General features: G+C 45.3%; 1 protein-coding gene across 4 annotated transcripts in view; it reads left to right on the top strand.

Annotated features, from left to right (window-relative positions):
* Positions 1-3,999: 3,999 nt before the first annotated feature.
* Positions 4,000-22,788, top strand: part of TMEM267 (transmembrane protein 267) — a 39,447-nt gene continuing 20,658 nt past the window's right edge. For 2 of the 4 annotated variants that reach the window (XM_073343894.1, XM_073343898.1), the window contains exon 1: positions 14,552-18,603. The gene's annotated coding sequence lies outside the window, so the exon portion shown is untranslated. Of the gene's footprint in view, positions 4,305-14,551; positions 18,604-22,788 lie in introns of those variants that run through there. The other 2 variants (XM_073343897.1, XM_073343896.1) reach the window with 2 other exon arrangements.

Here is a 22,788-nt window from a genome sequence, read left to right as displayed (position 1 = left end):
GTTCTGCGGAAAAGGACCTAGGGTGACAGTGGACGAGAAGCTGGATATGAGTCAGCAGTGTGCCCTTGTTGCCAAGAAGGCCAATGGCATTTTGGGATGTATAAGTAGGGGCATAGCGAGCAGATCGAGGGACGTGATCGTCCCCCTCTATTCGACATTGGTGAGACCTCATCTGGAGTACTGTGTCCAGTTTTGGGCCCCGCACTACAAGAAGGATGTGGATAAATTGGAAAGAGTCCAGCGATGGGCAACAAAAATGATTAGGGGTCTGGAACACATGACTTATGAGGAGAGGCTGAGGGAACTGGGATTGTTTAGTCTGCAGAAGAGAAGAATGAGGGGGGATTTGATAGCTGCTTTCAACTACCTGAGAGGTGGTTCCAGAGAGGATGGTTCTAGACTATTCTCAGTGGTAGAAGAGGACAGGACAAGGAGTAATGGTCTCAGGTTGCAGTGAGGGAGGTTTAGGTTGGATATTAGGAAAAACTTTTTCACTAAGAGGATGGTGAAACACTGGAATGCGTTACCTAGGGAGGTGGTAGAATCTCCTTCCTTAGAAGTTTTTAAGGTGAGGCTTGACAACGCCCTGGCTGGGATGATTTAATTGAGGATTGGTCCTGCTTTGAGCAGGGGGTTGGACTAGATGACCTCCTGAGGTCCCTTCCAACCCTGATATTCTATGATACTTTACAGGATTATTCCCTCCAGGATATTCTCCGCTGCTTTAACTAGTCTTGTGTTAAATTACTAATGAAAAGAAGCTTGTACTACCAATTATTTCCAAAACCCACAACACTCCAATAATTAATAAAACACTCTTAACCTGCTTAATACTGAAAATTGTTTGTTTTTTTAGCATTGATACTTTGGAGCAAAATGGTGGAGGTGTGTATAATCTTCCTGAAAAGGCATTTGGGAGTCCCTGTCATGCCCTATGAATCAACCTGCAACCAACTTTAGTATTAGTTTAATTTCAAGAAAGAAAAAAAAAAACCCTTAACTTCAAAATATTAAACCTGGTGCTTGAAGTTTGTTTTTTTTTTAAACTAATAGTGCTCATCTGTAGATGATGTAAAGAAACTGGAAAAGATCCAGAGGTGAGTGACAAAGCTCAAAGAGAGAGAATGTAAGCCATATGACTAAAGGCAGAAGGAACTGGGTATGTTGAGTTTGAAAAAAAGGAGATGAAGAGGGGACAAGATATCAGTCTTTAAATACTTAAAAGGCTGCCATAAATAAGATGGAGAAAAATTGTTCACTCTTGTTACAGAATGCAGGCTCAGAGGCAATAGGTTCAAACTGCATCATAGCAGATTTAGATTTTCTGCGTGGACTCCTCCTAACGGTCAAAATGACAGACTGGACTTCTACATAGAGTGCTTCCGCAGACATGCACAGGCTGAAATTGTGAACAAACAGCATCACTTGCCCCATAACCTCAGCCGTACAGAACGCAATGCCATCCACAGGCTCAGAAACAACTCTGACATTATAATCAAAGGGGCTGACAAAGGAGGTGCTGTAGTCATAATGAACAGGTCAGATTATGAACAGGAGGCTGCCAGGCAACTCTCCAACACCACATTCTACAGGCCACTATCCTCTGACCCCACTGAGGAGTAGCAAAAGTAACTACACCATCTGCTCAAGAAACTCCCTGCTACGGCACAGGAACAAATCTACACGGACACAACCCCGGAGCCCCGACCATGGGTATTATATCCGCTACCCAAGATCCATAAACCTGGAAACCCTGGATGCCCCATCATCTCGGCATCGGCACTCCTACAGCAGGATTATCTGGCTATTTGGACTCTCCTCAGACCCTACGCTACTAGCACTCCTAGCTATCTTTGAGACACCACCAACTTTCTGAGGAAAGTACAATGCATTGGTGAGCTTCCTGAAAACACCATCCTGGCCACCATGGATGTAGAAGCTCTTTTATACCAATATTCCACATGAGGATGGACTACAAGCTGTCAAGAACATTATCCCTGATGAGGCCACGGCACACCTAGTGGCTGAGCTTTGTGACTTTGTCCTCACCTACAGCCATTTCAGATTTGGGGACAACTTATATCTTCAAGACAGTGGCATTGCTATGGGTACCCACATGGCCCCACAGTATGCCAACATCTTTATGGCTGACTTAAAGCAACGCTTCCTCAGCTCTCGTTCCCTAGCGCCCCTCCTCTACTTGTGCTACATTGATGACATCTTCATCATGTGGACCCATGTGAAGGAGGCCCTTGAAGAATTCCACCTGGATTTCAACCATTTCCACCTCACCATCAACCTCAGCCTGGACCAGTCCACACAAGAGATCCACTTCCTGGACACTACAGTGCAAATAAGAGATGGTCACATAACCACCACCCTATACCGGAAACCTACTTACCGCTATACTTACCTACATGCCTCCAGCTTCCATCCAGGACACATCACACGATCCATTGTCTACAGCCAAGCCCTAAGATACAACAAAATTTGCTCCAATCCCTCAGACAGAGACAAACACCTACAAGATCTTTATCAAGCCTTCTTAAAACTACACTACCCACCTGAGGAAGTGAGGAAACAGACTGACAGAGCGAGACAGGTACCTAGAAATCATCTACTACAGGACAGGCCCCATAAGGAAAATAACAGAACTCCACTGGCCATCATGTAGAACCCCCAGCTAAAACCTCTCCAGCACATTATCAATGATCTACACCCTATCCTGGAAAATGATCCCTGAGTCTCTCAGACTGTGGGAGACAGGCCAGTCCTCACTTACAGACAGCCTCCCGACCTGAAGCAAATACTCCCCAGCAACTACATACCACAGAAACATAAACCCAGGAACCCATCCCGGTAGCAAACCTCATTGCCTACGCTGACCCCATATCTATTCTAGTGACACCATCCGAGGACCCAGCCACATCAGCCACGCCATCAGAGGCTCATTCACCTGCATGTCTACTAATGTTAAAAATGCCATCATGTGCCAGCAATGCCTCTCTGCCAGGTACGTTGCCCAAACCAGACAGTCCCTACGTAAAATAATAAATGGACACATCAGACATCAGGCATGGTAACGCACAAAAGCCAGTGGGAGAACACTTCAATCTTCCTGGACATTCTAAAACAGATTTGAAAGTAGCTATATACTCTAACAAAAAAAACTTCAGAAACAGACTTCAAAGAGAAACAGCAGAACTACAATTCATTTGCAAATTTAACACCATTAATTTGGGCTTGAAGAGGGACTAGGAGTGGTTGGCTCCTTACAGAAGCAACTTTGCCTCTCCTGGAATTGACACCACCTCATCTATTGTTGGGAGTGGAATACATCCACCCTGATCAAACTGTCCACTTGTGAGGTAACTCCCTTCTCCATGTGTCAGTATATTTATGTCTGCATGGTAACTTTCTCTCCATGCATCTGAAGTGAGGTTTTTACCTACGAAAGCTTATGCTCAAATAAATGTTAGGCTTTAAGGTGCCACCGGCCTCTTTGTTGTTTTTGCAGATGTAGATTAAATCTCAGTTAAATTGTTCTTAAGTAGGCTAGGACAATGGAACAAACTGCACCGGGCAGTTAGGGAATCTCCTTCCCTGGAGGGTCTCAGGAGCAGGCTGGGGTGAGCCCTCTCCCTTGGATGGTTTAGACACAACACAGGCTCCACCTTGGCAGGGGCCAGGGTTAGACTGTCTGAGCCTTAGGGGCCTGTCTAACCCTGTCACAAGCTGCTCTTGCTTTTCAGCTAGAAAAAAGCATCTCTGGGGCTTTTAACTGTTGGCTGCCCGGGGGTGCAGCTGGCGATGCGTTTACAGTCCCTGACCTAGGCGTGTCCCCAACGCTATCTGGGCTGGCCTGGGGCCATCGGACGCTGCCACCAGAGGGCCGGGGGCCCTGTCTACCTTGGCAGCTGGCCACAGGTTTTCCCGCGCCGCGGCAACAGGCGCCGCCCCTCCCCTGCTGCGGCGAGAGCAGCCGCAGGCGCGGCCAGGGCCCCTGGGGGCGGGGGTCCGGGGCGACGCCCAGCGGGTTTCCGGGGGGCCACCCGCAGGCCGGGCACCGCGCCGGGTGGGGCGGCTCCTGCAGGCCGGTCCGCTAGCCGCTATCCCAGAGTGCTCTGTGCCTTTTCGCGGGGGGGAGGGGCCGCCCGCTGCGTCGCTATAGGGATACGTGGGCCCCGCCGGCGGCAGCGCCTCCCTGTGAGCCGAGCCGGCCCTTGACGCTGGGCGCCGCGCGGAGCGGGAGCCGCCGTCTGGGGAAAGAGGCGGCAGCACCAGGAGCGGCGGGGACGAGAAAGGTCTGCGCTGCTGCCCCGGCGTGAGCGGGGCGGGGCTGGGGTCAGTTCGGGCGGGGCCTCGTCCCGGCCCACCCCGGCGTTAGGCGGGGGGAGTGGAGGGGCCCTGGCGTCGGTCCAGCCTAGGTTGGGCCGAAGCCCTGGTGTCGGTCCCGGCTGGGGCAGCCGGGGGAGCTGGCGCTTCGCCCCCCCAGACGCTCTCTTGGCTGCGTGGCCTCAGAGACTCAGCGCTGCCGCGGATTCCTCTGCTGCCTTAATTAGGCTCCAGTGTCACGCGCCCTGCCGCAGGGTGAGGGAGGGTTCACACACGCCCCTTCCCTTGGCACCAAAAGCTGGGACCCCGCGGGTCACAGCCTACTCAGGTTTTGCTCGGAGCAGCCGAGAGCCAAGACCGCCTAGTCCAGGGATCTGGGGCAGAGCAAGTGCTGAGCTGCTGCTTCGTCATCGCTAGAGACTAGCGGCACCCGGGACAGCTGGGCTTTAGCTCTGCTCTGTGCAGCCAGGTAGTAGTAGATTTACTGACTGCTCTTCAGAACTGCCTCTGTCAGGCTGATAAACTCTTCCATGTGGAGTCCTCCCCCGCACGCCCAACCTGGCCATCCCCTGCTTGCAATAGTTCTGCTACCTGACTTTAGGTGCCTAAAAAATCATAGGAACAACGCTGTGATCTATAAAGCTGAGTTAAGCACCTAGGCTCCCGAAACAAGGGGGGGTGGCAGGGGGAGAGAACTAGAGAAGCATCTAACAATATGATCCACAAAAGCTAGGGTGCTAAACGGGGACTTGCCTAAACTAGCCAATCAGAGATGCCAACAACAGGAGCGTGTCCTATACCCTGCTTCTCCCTCCAAGATAGGTGCCTCCCTGCAGCCTGGATTTAGGTGCTTATCTTTGCTAGCAATCCACAAACAAGAACCAGTCGCTGCTGGACAGTCTCTACGTAAAAGAATAAATGGACGCAAATCAGATGTCAAGAATTATAACATTCATAAACCAGTCAGAGAACACTTCAATCTCTCTGGTCACTCGATCTCTGACCTAAAAGTTGCAATATTACAACAAAAAGTCTTCAAAAACAGACTCCAACGAGAGACTGGTGAATTGGAATTAATTTGCAAACTGGATACAATTAACTGAGGCTTGAATAGAGACTGGGAGTGGATGAGTCATTACACAAAGTAAAAGGAAAAGGAGTACTTGTGGCACCTTAGAGACTAATCAATTTATTTGAGCATAAGCTTTCCTGAGCTACAGCTCTATTTCCCCATGTTTATTTCCCCCCCCCCCCTTCCTCAGACGTTCTTGTTAACTGCTGGAAATGGCCCACCTTGATTATCACTACAGAAGGTTTACTCCCCACCCCACCCCCGCTCTCCTGCTGGTAATAGCTCATCTTAAGTGATCAGTCTCCTTATAGTGTGTATGATAACACCCATTTTTTCATGTTCTGTGTGTATATAAATCGCCTCACTGTATTTTCCACTGAATGCATCCGATGAAGTGAGCTGTAGCTCATGAAAGCTTACGCTCAAATAAATTGGTTCATCTCTAAGGTGCCACAAGTACTCCTTTTCTTTTTCCGAATACAGACTAACACGGCTGCTACTCTGAAACCTGCTTAGAGTTAGGCATATTAGGCACCTAAGCTGTTTCTTACATGAATGAGTTAGGTACCTGCCTCACTCCTCACAAAACAGCTGGAGGAGGTGGTGATGCCCACGTTTTGACTTTTGGCCTTGACTTAGAGCACTCATCTGGTATGTAGGAGACAGAGGGGTGGAGAGGATTTGAACAGGGGTCTCCCACCTCTGAGGAGAGAGCTTTAACCGCTGTGCTTTTGGATAATCCAATGTGGGGTTCTTGCTGTCACTACTGTTGAAGCTCTTCCAATATGGATAAATAATGGAAGAGTGATAGGAGCAGGAGGACTGGACCCAGGGTCTTTTCACCGCCCAGGTGCATGTCCAGATTACTGGACTACAGAGAGAGGGGTAAATTGGACCTGGATCTCCCACATCCCTGGTGAGTGCTCTAACCATTGGGCTAAAAATTACAAGATGTACACCATCACCTCCCACTTCTCCTTGCCAAGGAGTTCTCTAGTGGACTCTTTTAAAACAGTGGGCCAGATAAGACTGAACTTTCAGTTCAGTGGGTTTCCTAGAAAATATTTAGGAGGGGAATGCAAGTTACCCAGCTCTGGATCCATCCATTTGAAGTTGCAACCTGAGAGGAAACCCATTGTTTGCTGATCACCTGTAGCATGAGGATGAGGTCAGAGCGCTATACTGGATAGAAGAGTGACTCTAAGATTCATGGGTGTGTTTGTTCTGAGCTAACAGCTGTTGTGAACTTGTGACCACAGAAAAACCCCTTGTTGGGGTTTGAACAACTGTTCATCAGTCAGAGCCTTTGCTGGAGTTGAGGCGATCTCTGGTAAGGTTATTAGCATGCATCACATGTAGGATCTTTAGTTGTCTTTAATATATTTTCTCTGTAATGCTTTTACCGTAGGAATAAATGTACTTGATTAGAGAGGGCTGTGTGGTAACTTACAACAGTGGCAATTATACTGTTTGTAGCCTCTGAGGAGAAAATCAGAGCAGGCCTGCTTAGTCAGTCTGACTTTGCTGGGAAATTCACAGTATAGGCAGGAAATTGTGCAGCCTGGAAATACCCTGGTTAGGAGACAAAAAGATGCATGCTTCTCTGACCAAGAGAGATGACAACTGGGGAGCCAGAAGCCCAAGAGTGGACACTCTTGCTGGACCATGGAGGGAGAATACAGTTGCAGTTGCCATGAACTGTGACAGGCACCTCCTTCCGCTCCACCTCCCAGATCTTCAATAGGACTTGATCTGATAGGCATGTTTAGTGGTTGCCTACCAGATCAGGCCCTGCATGTGACTTAGGTGGACAAACATGTATCTTCCCCTATTCGTGAATTGTTCTGGGGCTTAGGCAGGACATAGGCTCCAGGGTGCCTAGAGGGAGACAGCAGATTGCATGTCCCAGGGCACTGAAGTGCCTAAAGAATTTTTACTGCAGAAAATTAGGCTCTAAGTGAGTGTAGGTGCTTACAGGGTTAGGCAGCAGCTAAGGGAGAGTTTCGTGAATTGCAGTGGTGCCACAAACTGGGAATTTAGGCACCTAAATTGCTTCGTGGATCACACCCCTAAGATCCTACCTATGTTTTGCATATTTCTGATACATCCCACCCCAAGTCGACTACTGCTGTAACTTCTGATTGCAAAGTACACTTTTAATGATGAATGTTTATGTGGAAAAATATAGCAGATTAGATTGTTTTGGGTTTTGATCTCTTGTCCCACTAGGTAATCTCTTGAGAGTTTGCTCCAGTGTCTTGAATATTAATAGTATGTGAATGGGGTAGCTTGTAGAATTTGTTTTTTTAGGCTTGAGACTTAATAGATTTTAAGGCCAGAAGGGACGAGTCAAGTCTGACTTCTTGCATAACACGGACAATGGAGTTTTCACCCATTACTTCCTGCATTGAGCCCAATAGCTTGTCATTGAGCTAGAGCAGATAGTTTAGAAAAATATCCAGGCTTGATTTTAAAAGTTAGTGATGGAGAATTTACCACATCTTTTATAATCTTTTATAATCTATTCCTGTTGTTAATTATCATTGCTATTAAAAATGTGTACCTTATTTCCAGTTTCAATTTGTCAAGCCTCAGCTTCCAGCCATTGGGTTTTGTTATGCCTTTGCTGAATTAAAGAACCCTATAGTCTAGTGTCTGGTATCATCTTCCTGTGAACAAAGAATGGCCACACTGGGTCAGACCAAAAGTCCATCTAGCCCAGTATCCTGTCTTCCGACAGTGCCCAATGCCAGGTGCCCCAGAGGGAGTGAACAGAACAGGTAATCTTCAAGTGATCCATCCCATTGCCCATTCCCAGCTTCTGCCAAACAGAGGCTAGGGACACCATCCCTGTCCATCCTGGCTAATAGCCATTGATGGACTTATCCTCCATGAACTTATCTAGTTCTTTTTTGAACCTTGTTATAGTCTTGGACTTCAACATCCTCTGGCAAGGAGTTCCACAGGTTAACTGTGTGTTGTGTGAAAAAAATACTTCCTTTTGTTTGTTTTAAATCTTCTGCCTATTAACTTCATTTGGTAATCCCTAGTTCTTGTGTTATGAGAAGTAAATAACACTTCCTTATTTACTTTCTCCACGCCAGTCATGATTTTATAGACCTCTATCATATCCCCCCTTAGTCTCTTTTCCAAGCTGAAAAGTCCCAGTCTTATTAATCTCTCCTCATGTGGCAGCCATTCTATACCCCTAATGATTTTTGTTGCCCTTTTCTGAAACTTTTTCAATTCCAATATATCTTTTTGAGATGGGGCGTGTGATGGTCTGGACCCCCAAGGTGTCATCCGGTGTGCTGGGACACCACTGAGTCAGACTATTCTACCCTTTCATCTAGTATTGCTGGGCTTGGCTCCCTAGCCTTTTCCAGCCAAGCACACAGACAGGGACACGCCCAGCTTCACAGAGAGACAGAGATCCGTTCTGGGAAGGCTCAGCTTAAGGTGCTTGCCACAGCACCCAGATGTCTACCCCCCCCGTTTGGAGTACAAACCCAAAATTATATAAAATGTGCCTCTTCCTTCAATGTGGAGGAGGGTATACACAGCTTCTGGCCCCCCCAGCTTAGAAATCACATAAACTAGGTTATATTGTAAATCAGAAGTAAATTTAACAACTATAACAGGTGTATTTTAAGTAGTTAAAGAGGTAGCAGACAGAACAAGGCAGATTACTAAGAAAATAAAAATGAGCACTCAAACAGCTTAATACACTAAAGAAACTGGTTACATGCAAGTTCTGATCCTAAATGTGGTTCTAATAATCTTCTTCAGAGGCCAGATGCCCTTCCAGCCTGGGTTCAGTTCTCTTCTTCCAGTTTAGTCTAAAGGCACATCTACACTCGCAAAATTACAGCGCCAGTAGTTACAGCGCTGCTCAGAGAGCACAGAAGGGAAACTGTTGTTGTGTGTTCACACTGACAGCTGCCTGCGCGATAGTGTGTTCACACTTGCAGCGCTATTCAGAGCAGTGCACTCTGGGCAGCTATCCCAGAGAGCACCTCTTTTTCTTTTGTTGCTAAGACTTGTGGGAAGGCGGAGGGGGCTGGGGGACATTCTGGATCCGGTCCCAATGCCCTGTGAAGCATTGCTTTGCATCCTATCAATCCCTGTGCTTCCGTCTGCATTTGGCACCATCTTTCAACGGTTTGTGTACTGCACGCTCTGCCTCTTTCAGGCTGCAGGAACAGATCCCAAACTGCTGACCAGAACGCTGGTCGCTCTGACCAACATGTCCCGAGTGGCAGTGGAGTTATTCCTTAAACTACAAAGGCAAGAGGAGTGCGAGACTGATCTCACCACGCATAGTAGTGTAGCGATTGCTTGTGGCATTCACCGAGGTGCTGACCACAGTGGAACACCACTTTTGAGCTTGGGAGACAAGCACTGAGTGGTGGGATCGAATCATGATGCACCTCTGGGATGATGAGCAGTGGCTGCAGAACTTTCACATGAGGAAAGCCACATTCATGGGACTGTGTGATGAGCTCACCCCAGTCCTGCTGCGCAAGGACACAAGAATGAGAGCTGCCCTGTCACTGGAGAAGCGTGTGGTGATTGCGCTTTGGAAGCTGGCTACTCCAGACTGCTACTGATCAGTCGCTAACCAGTTCGGAGTGGGAAAGTTGACCGTTGGAGTCGTGTTGATGGAAGTGTGGAGGGCCGTTAATCGCATCCTGCTCCGACAGACTGTGACTCTGGGCAACGTGTGTGACGTGGATGGCTTTGCACAAATGGGCTTCCCTAACTGTGGAGGGGCAATAGATGGCATGCACATTCCAATTCTGGCACCAGACCACCTAGCCACCGAGTACATTAATCGCAAGGGGTATTTCTCAATGGTTCTCCATGCGCTTGTGGGCGTTTCACAGACATTAACGCAGGCTGGTCCAGAAAGATGCATGACACACGCATCTTTCGGAACACTGGCCTGTTCAAGAAGCTGCAAGCAGGGACTTTCTTCCTGGACCAGAAGATCGCCGTAGGGGAAGTCGAAATGCCCATTGTGATCCTGGGAGACCTCGCCTACCCTTAATGCCGTGGCTCATGAAGCCATAAACAGGGCAACTTGACAGCAGCAAGGAGCGGTTCAACAACAGGCTGAGAGAGTGCAGAATGACTGTGGAGTGTGCATTTGGCCATTTAAAAGCCTGCTAGCGCTGCCTCTATGGGAAGCTGGACATGGCCAATGGCAATATTCCTATGCTTATAGTCACATGCTGTACGCACCGTAATATTTGTGAAGGGAAGGGTGAAAGCTTCACTCAGGGCTGGACCGCAGAGGCTTAGCACCTGGAGGCTGAGTTTGAACAGCCAGAGACCAGCGCTATTAGAGGGGCATAGCACGGGGCCATAAGGATCAGGGATGCCTTGAGGCAGAAATTTGAAGCTGAAAGCCACTAATATTTGTTGCTGTGCTCGGGATTGCAGTGTTTGTAATGCTAGGAGGTGACTGTGCACATGATGCAAGAAGGGACCTTAACATTATTTTATGTTGTTTGCAGTGCTGTTTTTGCTTTCGCTTAATAGAATAAAGATTGCTTTCAAACAAACACAATTCTTTTATTAAAAGACAACAACCGGAGGAGAGAGTCAAATTAAAAAATTCATCGGAAGGGAAGCTCTCAAGAGGAGGAGGATTCTCGGGACAGCTACAGATTTGTGTATGTTCAGGGGAACATACCCAACCTTCTCCTTTGGAGTACAATGCACCCGGTGCTGTACTTCAGCAGGGCCAAACTGCTGAAGGATGGGTGTTGAGTGCAGTGGGTAGTGGGAGTCCACACTGCTGGACTGTGAGGAGGGAGGAGTGGAATTCTGCAGGTAGAGAGTGGAGCCAGGAGGTTGATAACAGTGTGTTGGCAGTGTGTGTGGGGCACATGGGAAAGAATTTTGCGACAGCGGCTGCAGGAGAGGGCGGGGGCGGAGCTGCTTGGTTTGAAGAGCTAGTATCACCTGGAGTGTGTCCACTTGGCACTCCATAACTGTTAGGAGCTACTCCGTGGCTTCTTTCTGGTGTGTCGCATTCTCCTTTCGGTCCTTCTTCTCGCTGTCCCGCCATTCCTTGAGTTCCTGTTTCTTGGCAGCTGAGTGCATCATAACCTCATGCAGAAAGTCCTCCTTAGTTCTTCTTGGACGCTTTCTATTTCTCCGCAGCCGTTCTGCCACTGATAAGGGAGGCTGGCCTCCCAAGGTCATCTCTGTGAAGTTTTAAATGCAACATTTTACAGAAGCAGTATTGTTTGCAACAGCGATTCAGTGCTTTAAAACACAGGTAGTACTCTCACACCTGTCACTAACTGGCTGACCCCAAACAAGCACACATGAGCCACAAGACCCCCAAAATAGTGAGTAGCCATAAGGGCAGGGTAAATCACTCTTTCCGGACCCTGCTGTACGCTTGGCACGTGGCTCTTGGGGACAGCCAGCACTCTAGGGTGGTTCTGGTAATAATTTCTGTCCCCACACTTTCCACAGGAGGTAATCATTATGGAAAATATTTCGCTGCTGAGGGTGAGCAGGGAATCAAGGGAGGGTCTTCTCCAAACCTGCGGCTTCCACCCTGGCGCATATGCGGCTAGCCTGTGTGCAGCAATGGTTCCACCCCTCCTCCAGTCACGGCAAAGTGGCATGAGAAAGTTACTGTTAATGGGGCAAGAAACAAAGCAGCTCTGCTGAGGAACCTGCAGCAGCAGCAGCAGATTGCCCACTATCTCCACGAGAGTTTCCTGGAGATCTCTGAGGAAGATTCCCATGAAGTGAGGGAGTCTATCAACAGCCTGTTCTGCTGCTCAGACAAGGCATGCGGTGGGAGACAAGCCTGCTTCTTGCAACCCTCCTGCCCCCAACAACTCCCTTCAGCAATTCCCAAAATCAGATCCGCTTACCAGGGGCCTCCTCTCCTGTTTGCACTTTGCCAAGCTCCAACTGCTGTGACTGGCTAGGCTCCTCCGGGGTAGAAAAGAGCTCCTGACTGCATGCATCTCTGGCTTCCGAGTCATCCTCTGTGTCCCCGTCCCCCTCTTCGTCCAAGATTTCCTCCTCGACTGGCACGTCAGCCAACAAAGTATCCACAGAGGCCTTCGCAGTGGAGGTGGGGTAGCCACCAAGTATCCTGTCCAGCTCTTTGTAGAACTGGCCACTTGTGGGCGCAGCACCAGAGTGGTAGTTTGTCTCCCGTGCCCTGTGGTAGGTGTTCCACAGCTCCTTCACTTTTACCCTACACTGCAATGTGTCTCAGTCATGGCCCCTTTTTATCATGCATCGTGAAATCTCTCCGTAAGTATCATAATTCCTACTGCTGGAACGCAGCTGGCACTGCACAGCTTCCTCTCCCCAAATGCTGATGAGGTCCAGCAGCTCGGCATTGCTCCAAGCAGGGGATTGCCTAGTGCGTGGAGGAGGCATGGCCACCTCGGAAGATGTGCTGAGACCACCGCATGCATCACCGAGCAAAGAGGAAGGGGACTTTCAAATTTGCAAAGGAATGTACAGGGTGGGGCTGATGGTTGGTCACCTAGGGGCAGAGCAGTAGAGTTCAAACCAGTGACCAGAGAGGTGAGAACAGGCATTTTGCGACACCTCCCGGAGGCCAGCCACAGCGCTGTAATCGCCATGGTGTCTACACTGGCACCGCAGCGCTGTAGCCCCGGCGCAGAAAGCGCTACGCCTCTCATCAGGGTGGTTTTTTATAGTGCTGCAACTGCACAGTTTCTGCGCACTAAGTGGCTTGGCAGTCTGTACATCTCGGGAGTTACAGCGCTCAAAGCTGCTTCAGTGCGCAGAAACTTGCCAGTGTAGAGGGTGCCTTAGTTGTTTCCAGTCCTCTTGGGTGGGGTAGCAGGGGAGAACTGACCACCAGGATTACGTCACTCCCTACCCTTAAATAGGATTTGCATAAGGTGGGAGTCCTTTGTTTCCTAGTTTGACACACACACACCCCGGCTTGTCGTGGAAAAGTACAGAATTCAAGATGGGTTCCAGTATCGGGTGACATGATCACCTGCCTCTGTAGGACCCCTAAAGAGAAAAAGAGTACTTGTGGCACCTTAGAGACTAACCAATTTATTTGAGCATAAGCTTTCATGAGCTACAGCTCACTTCATCGGATTCATGCAGTGGAAAATACAGGAGGGGGATTTTATATACACAGAGAACATGAAACAATAGGTATTATCATACACACTGTAATGAGAGTGATCAAGTAAGGTGAGCTATTACCAGCAGGATCATCAAGGATCTACAACCTATCCTGAAGGACAACCCATCACTCTCACAGATCTTGGGAGACAGGCCAGTACTTGCTTACAGACAGCCCCCCAACTGGAAGCAAATACCAGCAACCACACAACAAAACCACTAACCCAGGAACCTATCCTTGCAACAAAGCCCGTTGCCAACTGTGTCCACATATCTAGTCAGGGGACACAGTCATAGGGCCTAATCACATCAGCCACACTAGCAGAGGCTCGTTCACCTGCACATCTAATAATGTGATATATGCCATCATGTGCCAGCAATGCCCCTCTGCCATGTACAATGGCCAAACTGGACAGTCTCTACGTAAAAGAATAAATGGACACAAATCAGACGCCAAGAATTATAACATTCAAAAACTGGTCGGAGAACACTTCAGTCTCTCTGGTCACTCGATTACAGACCTAAAAGTGGCAATATTACAACAACAAAAACTTCAAAAACAGACTCCAACGAGAGACTGCTAAATTGGAATTAATTTGCAAACTGGACTCCGTTAAATTAGGCTTGAATAAAGACTGGGAGTGGATGTGTCATTACACAAAGTAAAACTATTTCCCCATGTTTATTTTCCCCCTCTACTGTTCCTCACACATTCTTGTCAACTGGGCCATTTCCAGCACCTTGATTATCACTACAAAAGGGTTTTTTTTTCTCTCCTGCTGGTAATAGCTCACCTTACCTGCAAAAAGAAAAGGAGTACTTGTGGCACCTTAGAGACGAACAAATTTATTTGAGCATGACCTTTCGTGAGCTACAGTTCACTTCATGAAGTGAGCTGTAGCTCACGAAAGGTCATGCTCAAATAAATTTGTTCGTCTCTAAGGTGCCACAAGTACTCCTTTTCTTTTTGCGGATACAGACTAACACGGCTGCTACCCTAAAACCTATAGGGCCCATGTGGCCATTCTTCACAGGGTGACCCACAGGATCACAGGAAGGCTACGCTCTCTTACTGTCCATTGTCTCTTGCTGATGGACCGTCAGCACTGTTGGGCTTTTTCATTGTTGTACCTGAAGTGTTAGTAGTGAGTGTTACCCAGAGTAGCATAGTTGAAATACAAATACATAGTCAATAGTCCTAATTTCAGATACAGAAATGATACAAGCATACAAATAGGATAATCATATTCAGTAAATTATAACCTTTCCAATGATAGCTTACAAGAGTTATCTTGCATAAAGCATATCTTAGTTATGTCATATTCCTACCACAATCATATTTTCATAAGAATATGGAGTGTAATGTTACAGTGCGATTACATCTATACGTAGTATTCAAGATGTGGGCGTACCATGGATTTATATAGCGGCAATACGATATTCTCTGTCTTATTATATATCCCTTTCTTTATAATTCCCAACGTTATGTTTGCTTTTTTGACTTCGACTGCACATTGAGTGGACGTTTTCAGAGAACTATCCACAATGACTCCAAGATCTCTTTGAGTGGTAACAGCTAATTTAGACCCCATCATTTTATATGTATAGTTGGGATTATGTTTTCCAATGCGCAATACTTTGCATTTTTCAACATGGAATTTCATCTGCCATTTTGTTGCCCAGTCACCCAGCTTTGAGAGATCCTTTTGTAGCTCTTTGCAGTCTGCCTGGGACTTGACTATCGTGAGTAGTTTTGTATCATCTGCAAATTTTGCCACCTCACTGTTTACCCCTTTCTCCAGATCATTTATGAATACGTTGAAAAGGACTGGGCCCCGTACAGACCCCTGGGGGAAACCACTATTTACCTCTCTCCATTCTGAAAACTGGCCATTTATTCCTACCCTTTGTTTCCTATCTTTTAACCAGTTACCAATCCATGAGACCACCTTCCCTCTTATTGCGTGGCAGCTTACTTTGTGCAAGAGCCTTTGGTGAGGGACCTTGCCAAAGGCTTTCTGAAAATCTAAGTACACTATATCCACTGGATCCCCCTTGTCGATGTGATTGTTGACCGCCTCAAAGAATTCTAGTAGACTGGTGAGGCATGATTTCCCTTTACAAAAAACATGTTGACTCTTCCCCAACAAATTATGTTCGTCTGATAATTTTGTTCTTTACTATAGTTTCAACAAGTTTGCCTGGTACTGAAGTCAGGCTTACTGGCCTGTAATTGGAGTCATATTAGCTATCCTCCAGTCATTTGGTACACAAGCTGATTTAAATGATAGGTTACAGACTACAGTTAGTAGTTCTGCAATTTCACATTTGAGTTCCTTCAGAACTCTGGAGTGAATACCATCTGGTCCTGGGGACATATTACTATTTAGTTTATCAATTTGTTCAAAAACCACATCTGATGACACCTCAATCTGGACCAGTTACTCAGATTTGTCACCTAAAAAGAATGGCTCAGGTTTGGCAGTCTTCCTCATATCCTCAGTTGTGAAGACCGATGCAAAGAATTTGTTTAGTTTCTCTTCAATGGCCTTATCATACTTGAGTGCTCCTTAGCATCTTGATCATCCAGTAGCCCCACTGTTTGTTTAGCAGGCTTCCTGCTTCTGATTTACTTAAAACATTTTTTTTGCTATTACTTTTTGAGTCTTTGGCTAGCTGTTCTTGAAATTCTTTTTTGGCCTTCCTAATTATATTTTTACACTTCTTTTGCCAGAGTTTATGCTCCTTTCTATTTTCCTCACTAGGATTTAACTTCCACTTTTTAAAGGACGCCTTTTTGCCTCTCACTGCTTCTTTTACTTTGTTGTTTAGCCACAGTGGCACTTCTTTGGTTCTCTTACTATGTTTTTTAAATTTGCGGTATACATTTAAGTTGATCTTTAAAAAGTTTCCATGCAGCTTGCAGGGATTTCACTTTTTGCACTGTACCTTTTAATTTCTTTTTAACTAACTTTCATTTTTGTGTAGTCCCCCTTTCTGAAATTAAATGCTACAGTGTTGGGCTGCTGTAGTGTTTTCCCCGCCACAGGGATGTTAAATTTAATTATATTATGATCACTGTTACTAAGCGGTCCAGCTATATTAGCTATCCTCCAGTCATTTGGTACAGAAGCTGATTTAAATGACAGGTTACAGACTACAGTTAGTAGTGCTGCAATTTCACGTTTGCGGTCCCAGGCAGGCTGCGAAGAGCTCCAAAGGGTCTCTCAGAACTGGGTGACTAGGCAACAAAATGGCAGATGAAAGAGCCCCTAAATGCCCACAGGCCCACTATACTGCAATGCATATCAGGCTTGACACATTCACTACACCCAACATAAGTATCATATTATGTGTCTAAAATGTATCGTGAGGTATCATATGTAAACTGGTGACATGCTGGTTCCAGAAATGATTGTGTGATGTATGTACACGTTGAGTACAAAGAGTTATGCATGTGTGCTGGAAATATGTTCTTTAAATGCATTTGGGAGGCAATGCATTAACCCATCCTGCCCTAGACAAAAGAATACGGATTCACCTGTCTGTCTTAATTATAGGCAGAGGACAATAAAAGTACATTACAGATGTAAGCAGGGGCTGAATGAGCTCTCCCCTGACAGCTAATTCGGGAAGGGGAGAGACTTCAGGAGCAAACTGTATTTACACAAACACACCTACTCTGTGTAGGTATCTAGCAGATAGGAGTGGTGTAGCTCCAAGCTTTGGCTGGTGTTGGGTTACAAATCACGTTAGTATGGCATGCAGGGGTAGAGAAATGTTATCAATGTTAACTTCATTGTATGACTAAAGGGGAGCAGAACTGTGCTGAACTTGTCCCAGTTGAGATGTCATCCTCAGCTGAACGGAACTTGTAAATCAGGGGCTCGAATGCCAGACCCCTGTGAGAGTAAGAAGGGTGGGGATAGGTGTCCCAGCCAGGAGGTATGGCCTCTCCTATGGGCCTCCAGTCTGTTCTTTCCCACTGTTCAAAGACAGAGCTAATTAGGCTTCATTAGGAGCCTTTTGTTACGTCAAAGTGCTCAAATGAGAACTGAAATCACTTTTGGTGGGGCAGTGTTTCTGTCCAGTCTGCAAAGAGCTGAAAATCACTAAGAAACTGATATGCAGAGATCACAGCAGAGAGTCAGGAGGTAACAGAAGATAACTGACAATCAGCCAATGAACGAGCGGCTGGCGAGTCGGTAGGTGAACGAGCGGCTGGCGAGGTGGCTGGCCAGAGCAAGTGTTCGGATGGCAGAGCAAGCAAGGTGCCTTCTTCCCAGGTGGGAAGTGAACTCACACAGGTGCACCTCTGAACCCTGGATCCTCGCTGACCAAGGACAACAACTGTGAGTGGAGTGTGGTGAGGGATCAGAGAGGGGCACAGAAAAGGAACTTTTGGTTGTAGAACTCAAGAACATGAGACAGAAGGCACTGCCCTACGCACTCTGGGGTGAGTGTCCTCCTCACAGTTTTATGATTATGAATTCTGCTTGTGGCATTTTCCCTAATTAATGTCAGGTGATGTCCTTCCTTTCATTAAAAGTTTCTTTTCCACACTCAGACTCTGTGATTGTGAGTGCGGAAGTATTGCCTCTCAGAGGTGCCATGGGGTGGTGTGTAATTTTCCCAGGTTACTGGGTATGGGCTTGAGCCGGTTCTGTGTTGTATTGTTCAAGAGGAACCCTTAGATATTGAACGCAGCCCTTGTTGCTGCTGGCTCCACCTGGCAGAAGGATTACACATACAAGGTAAACAAAGCAATCAAATTATCAAGAAATGGAAGAAGGAGTTTACTGAGACCGGGGGCCGAGTCTGCACCCCCAGGAAGTCTTCCTGGCTCTTGAGACAGAGATAATGGACTCTGGAAAATATAAGAAGAAGCAAAGAGATAATGGACTCTGGAAAATATAAGAAGAAGCAAAAAGATGTTCTAGTTATACAACACTTATGGGACAAAAGAGGCCCGAAGTTCTTGGAATCTGTGAAAGGTGGATCCTTCAACCATGTGGGCTGAAGTCTCTGGGAACTGACTATCGGTGAGTAATTGCCTGAGACCAGGATTATAATCTATTAAATTTTGTATACTAGAAAGCATGTTTTGTTTGTAACCAGACCTGTCTCTTTTGTTCTTGGTTAGTATCACTTAAATTCTGTTCTTCATTAATAAATTTATTCTAGTTTCATTACAAAACAGTCTCATTGCTGTGTATTAAAGTGTGGTGTGAGTCTTCACCTAACCTAACAGGCTGTTGTGTACACTTGTTGTACCAATAAAATAAAAACCAGCAGGATCTTATTAAAGGAAAAAAGGTAAAATACCACATTTATTGTGAATACAGAAAGAATCATAGTAAGCAGTTAGTTAGTTATAGCTATAACATTCCATTCAATCTCAAATTTATTCTCACATTCATTCATTCATACAAACATACACACACACACACAGGTTCTGCAAGGTTGTTATCATAGTTACCAGCCTTAGAGTTGCTCATGCCAAGTCACTGGCCAGGTGACCTGGACATGAGGAGGGAGCAGGGCCTTGTCAGATGCTCATCTGATGCTCCTGGAAGTTGGTTTGCAGAATCAGACCCCAAAGTTCTCACTTTTTAGAGTCTATTTTTATAGGAATTTCTTCCTATGCCAGTCTATGGGAATTGCTTCATCATGCTGTTGCTGAATCAATCAGCAGATAGCACATTCCTGACGGCTCCAAGATGTTATCTTGTTCTTTGGTTCTCCCATTCTTGAGGCTGTTGGGTGGATTCCAGTCTGCCCTCCGGGTGGGGTCCTCTGGTTATTTCCACTTGACGCCTTCTTCAGCCGATGGACACTGGATTCTTAGGCTGGCACCTCCCTGATCATTCAGTTATTATCCACACCAAGCATCCATCCACATACATCCTCTATCTCTATTTTAATCACAATTGTTAATACAACAAAAGGGTGGGGAGCCTCTGGGTGCTGTTTCTGTTGTTAGAGTATTGCTTTGAGTCTCTCTCTGTGCGAATTGCTTTGAGAGCAGACTCTGTCTTAGAATGTACTAACACAGTTAGCAGCTTGCAAGTTTCACACATAGAGGGAGAGAAACAGTACCAAAAACCAAGAGACCTCTTAATTAGTAATACCCTGGAATTTAAACTCTGGGGAATCAAACTCATTTGTGATTTTAATACAGAACTTCTTTAATATGATCCAACATAATCCCCCTTTTGACACTAAGATTTATAATCGTCAGTGTCACTTTCTATGTAGCCTATTCAAGAGAAAGTACTGTGAGGCAATTTGAGTTTGTGATTCCAATTCATGCCACATACATGATCCTAGTGATGTATCTTTACTACAAGGTTCTGGGGCAACAGGCAAGGTGAGGCACACCCACTTTTGAGGAGTCCATTCGGTACAACCTCTAGTGTCCAATAGCTTCCTTCCCTCCCCAGCCCACTGGCTCAAGGTCCAGGGTAGCCAGAAGGATCCCATGTGTAATATGGGGAGTGGGTTAACCTTCAATACCTTTGCCTCCAGGAACTGTTAGTGTGCAATTTTGACAACAATTTCTCCCATTAACAAGTCTGGTTTACAATACTGGAAACATATTGCATCCATTCATATTGATAAGTGTCAAACAATGATCTCTTTCTTTGTTTTAACAAATGCACCAAACCCTTAATATTTCCCAATATGACCCAGAACATTTTGTGTTTCAAAGTAGCTAGTGCAAGTATCTGCATTTCAGTGCATCCCATAGCTATGGCTGTGTAGTTTCCTATTTCTAATATATTTTTTTTCTTATGGATAAGCCATGTGGTAGTATTAAGCCATTACTAAAGATTCCATTGGCCTTTTAGGTTACCCAGACCAATTTGGACCAAGTCTACATTGGCATGTACTTGTTTTTGTATCAGGCTGTCCTGTAGCTGGGACAGAAAGCTTAATTTATTTTTAAGTTCCTGCAGGTCTTCAGTATTTTTTTTTTAACACACAACAGTGCTAGCAACAACACAAAACACAAGACAAAACATAGAACACAGAACACAATTTCTATTGTGACAGTAGATTCATGGTATTGGGTTGCTTTTCAGCTGGCAGCTTTTCCTGATTTTCTGAAAGACAAAAAGAACATGTTTCTACCCCTTTTGGGGTGGCAGATTATTGCTTAAAATATTTCTTTTACAAATACCCTTGCTGATTGCAGGCAAAACAGAGAAATTGCCCCCATATTTTCCTGTTTTTGTTCTATAGGCAGGCCAGGTTTCAAAGGCTTTTATCTTTTAAGGGTTATGGGGAAATTATCCCACTGTTTAGTCATTAAATCCCTGAGTTTTCCTTCTTATACAGCAGACCAAGTTTATAATGTTTTTTCTGCTGTGTTAAGCTTTAAGTTTTATTTACAGGTAATAACTGAGAAGCATCATTACCATACGACCTTAAAGGATTTTTCCAAAAATCATACACACTATACGTTGTTACAGGGATACTTATTATCATTAAATTTATTAAAATTATCTTGTTATCCCATGACTTTTATTTAGACAATTTGTTTGCTGACTAGGTATGTCCTTTATCTGCAGCTCCTTTGTGCTGCTAGTTCTTTCCTTCCTTTATCATTTAGGTAATTTGCATTTTCACAGAAACTTCCTGCTTTTGGATTTAAAGCCATCAGCAGCTCAGAGACTCTATCTTAAAAGGGACACAATCAACTTTCACCAGAGTTTTGATTACTTTTAACTTCTGCTTCCAAAACACACAGCAATCTGAAAAAGAAAACCCAACCTATTGTGGCTCCCTTTGGAGCCCTAATAGCATTTTAATTAAGTAGCATGGTATGTTTGCATTTCTTTTGCCCCTTCTACAATATACCCTGCACATGTTCTGGGGCAAATGCACATTCCTTCCATAGTTTAACTTCTATAACATTATCCAGATCCATTTTTACATAAGGTGTCACTATTTCTTTTTTTGCTTACAGAGTTTTCATGTACCTTTATCAAAGTGACAGTCTGATTACTCAGAGCCATTTTAAGACTCAGTGTTTCTAACATTGCTCCTTTTTGTTTTGTGCACCTCACCCCTGCTGTTGCTTCAGAGAGGCACTGTCTTTTTTAATTTTTTTTTTTTTACTACAACTCTCATCTGCTATTTTGTTACAAAAACAAACAAACAAAAAACAAACAAAAAGAATCCAAAATATTTTTTTTTCTATTCTCCTGATTTTGACTGCCCTGCTGCAGCCACAACTTAAAAACATTTTAAATTTTGTAAAGCATTGAGTTACCTTTTAAGGGTTAAATGCCAAATCCCAAAGCCAAACAACACTAATTACCTGTGTCTAGCAAAAAGGTCTGTCAGTTTTGCAACTTTGAATTAAAGAGTCAAATGGATTTTTAGTGGCATTAACAAAAACAAAACTAACTGGTCCTTAGAACTTTACATATTTACACACACACAGACAGATACATACACATTTTCTTTTCCTTAACATCCCTTCCACACTGCTCTGTTTTTTACATCTTACATTCCCTTTATACATTTGAGGCAGTTAAGCTCCAATAGAACCCTCTTATGTTCTTTTAGCAAATTTGACTAAATTGTCCAGTCAAATGATTTTAATCAGATAGTTTATTTTTGCCTGGCTAATTTACGGACATTCCTTTGGAAAAGGGCCCATTTTTCTTTCAGAATGGCTGCAAAGAAACCAAGAATGCTCTAACACTTTTCCTTTTTAACATTTTCGGTTAAAAGTTGTTTGGGTGAAATACAAAGTTTAACTGCTTAATTCCCTCCAGCCTCTGCAGAGTTAACTTTCTTTTTTTTTTTTTTTTACTCTCTTTTCTCTTTGTAATTATGCCTGGGGGTGCCGTACATAGGACCTTCTCCCCCTTTACCTGCCTCCCTCCAGCCTCTGCAGAGTTAACTTTTTCACTCTTTTTGTATTCCTGGAGTGCCTCTTTCACTATTTTCAGCTGGCTTTGGGTATTTGTAGCCAGCACCTTCCAATTGTCTGCTCCCTTTTCCATTTGTGCCTTTTCCTCTTTACATGAAGACAAGCGGAGGGAAGAATCCTTACATGCCTCCCACAACAACCAAATTGCTGCTGCATCTCTTTTGGCAGCACTAGAAGGTTTGTATATGAGGATATACTGAGCCAATCTATCCTCTAGGTCCGAAATAGTGCAGACATCAGCTAGGGCTTGTTTAGTCCAAGGACTGTGCCCAAATTTTTG

The sequence above is a fragment of the Lepidochelys kempii genome, chromosome 5 (genome assembly GCF_965140265.1).
Source record: "Lepidochelys kempii isolate rLepKem1 chromosome 5, rLepKem1.hap2, whole genome shotgun sequence".
Classification (NCBI taxonomy): Eukaryota; Metazoa; Chordata; order Testudines; family Cheloniidae; genus Lepidochelys; species Lepidochelys kempii.
The sequence above is the reverse complement of the archived record's forward strand: the minus strand, read 5'-3'. Positions and strand labels throughout refer to the sequence as shown.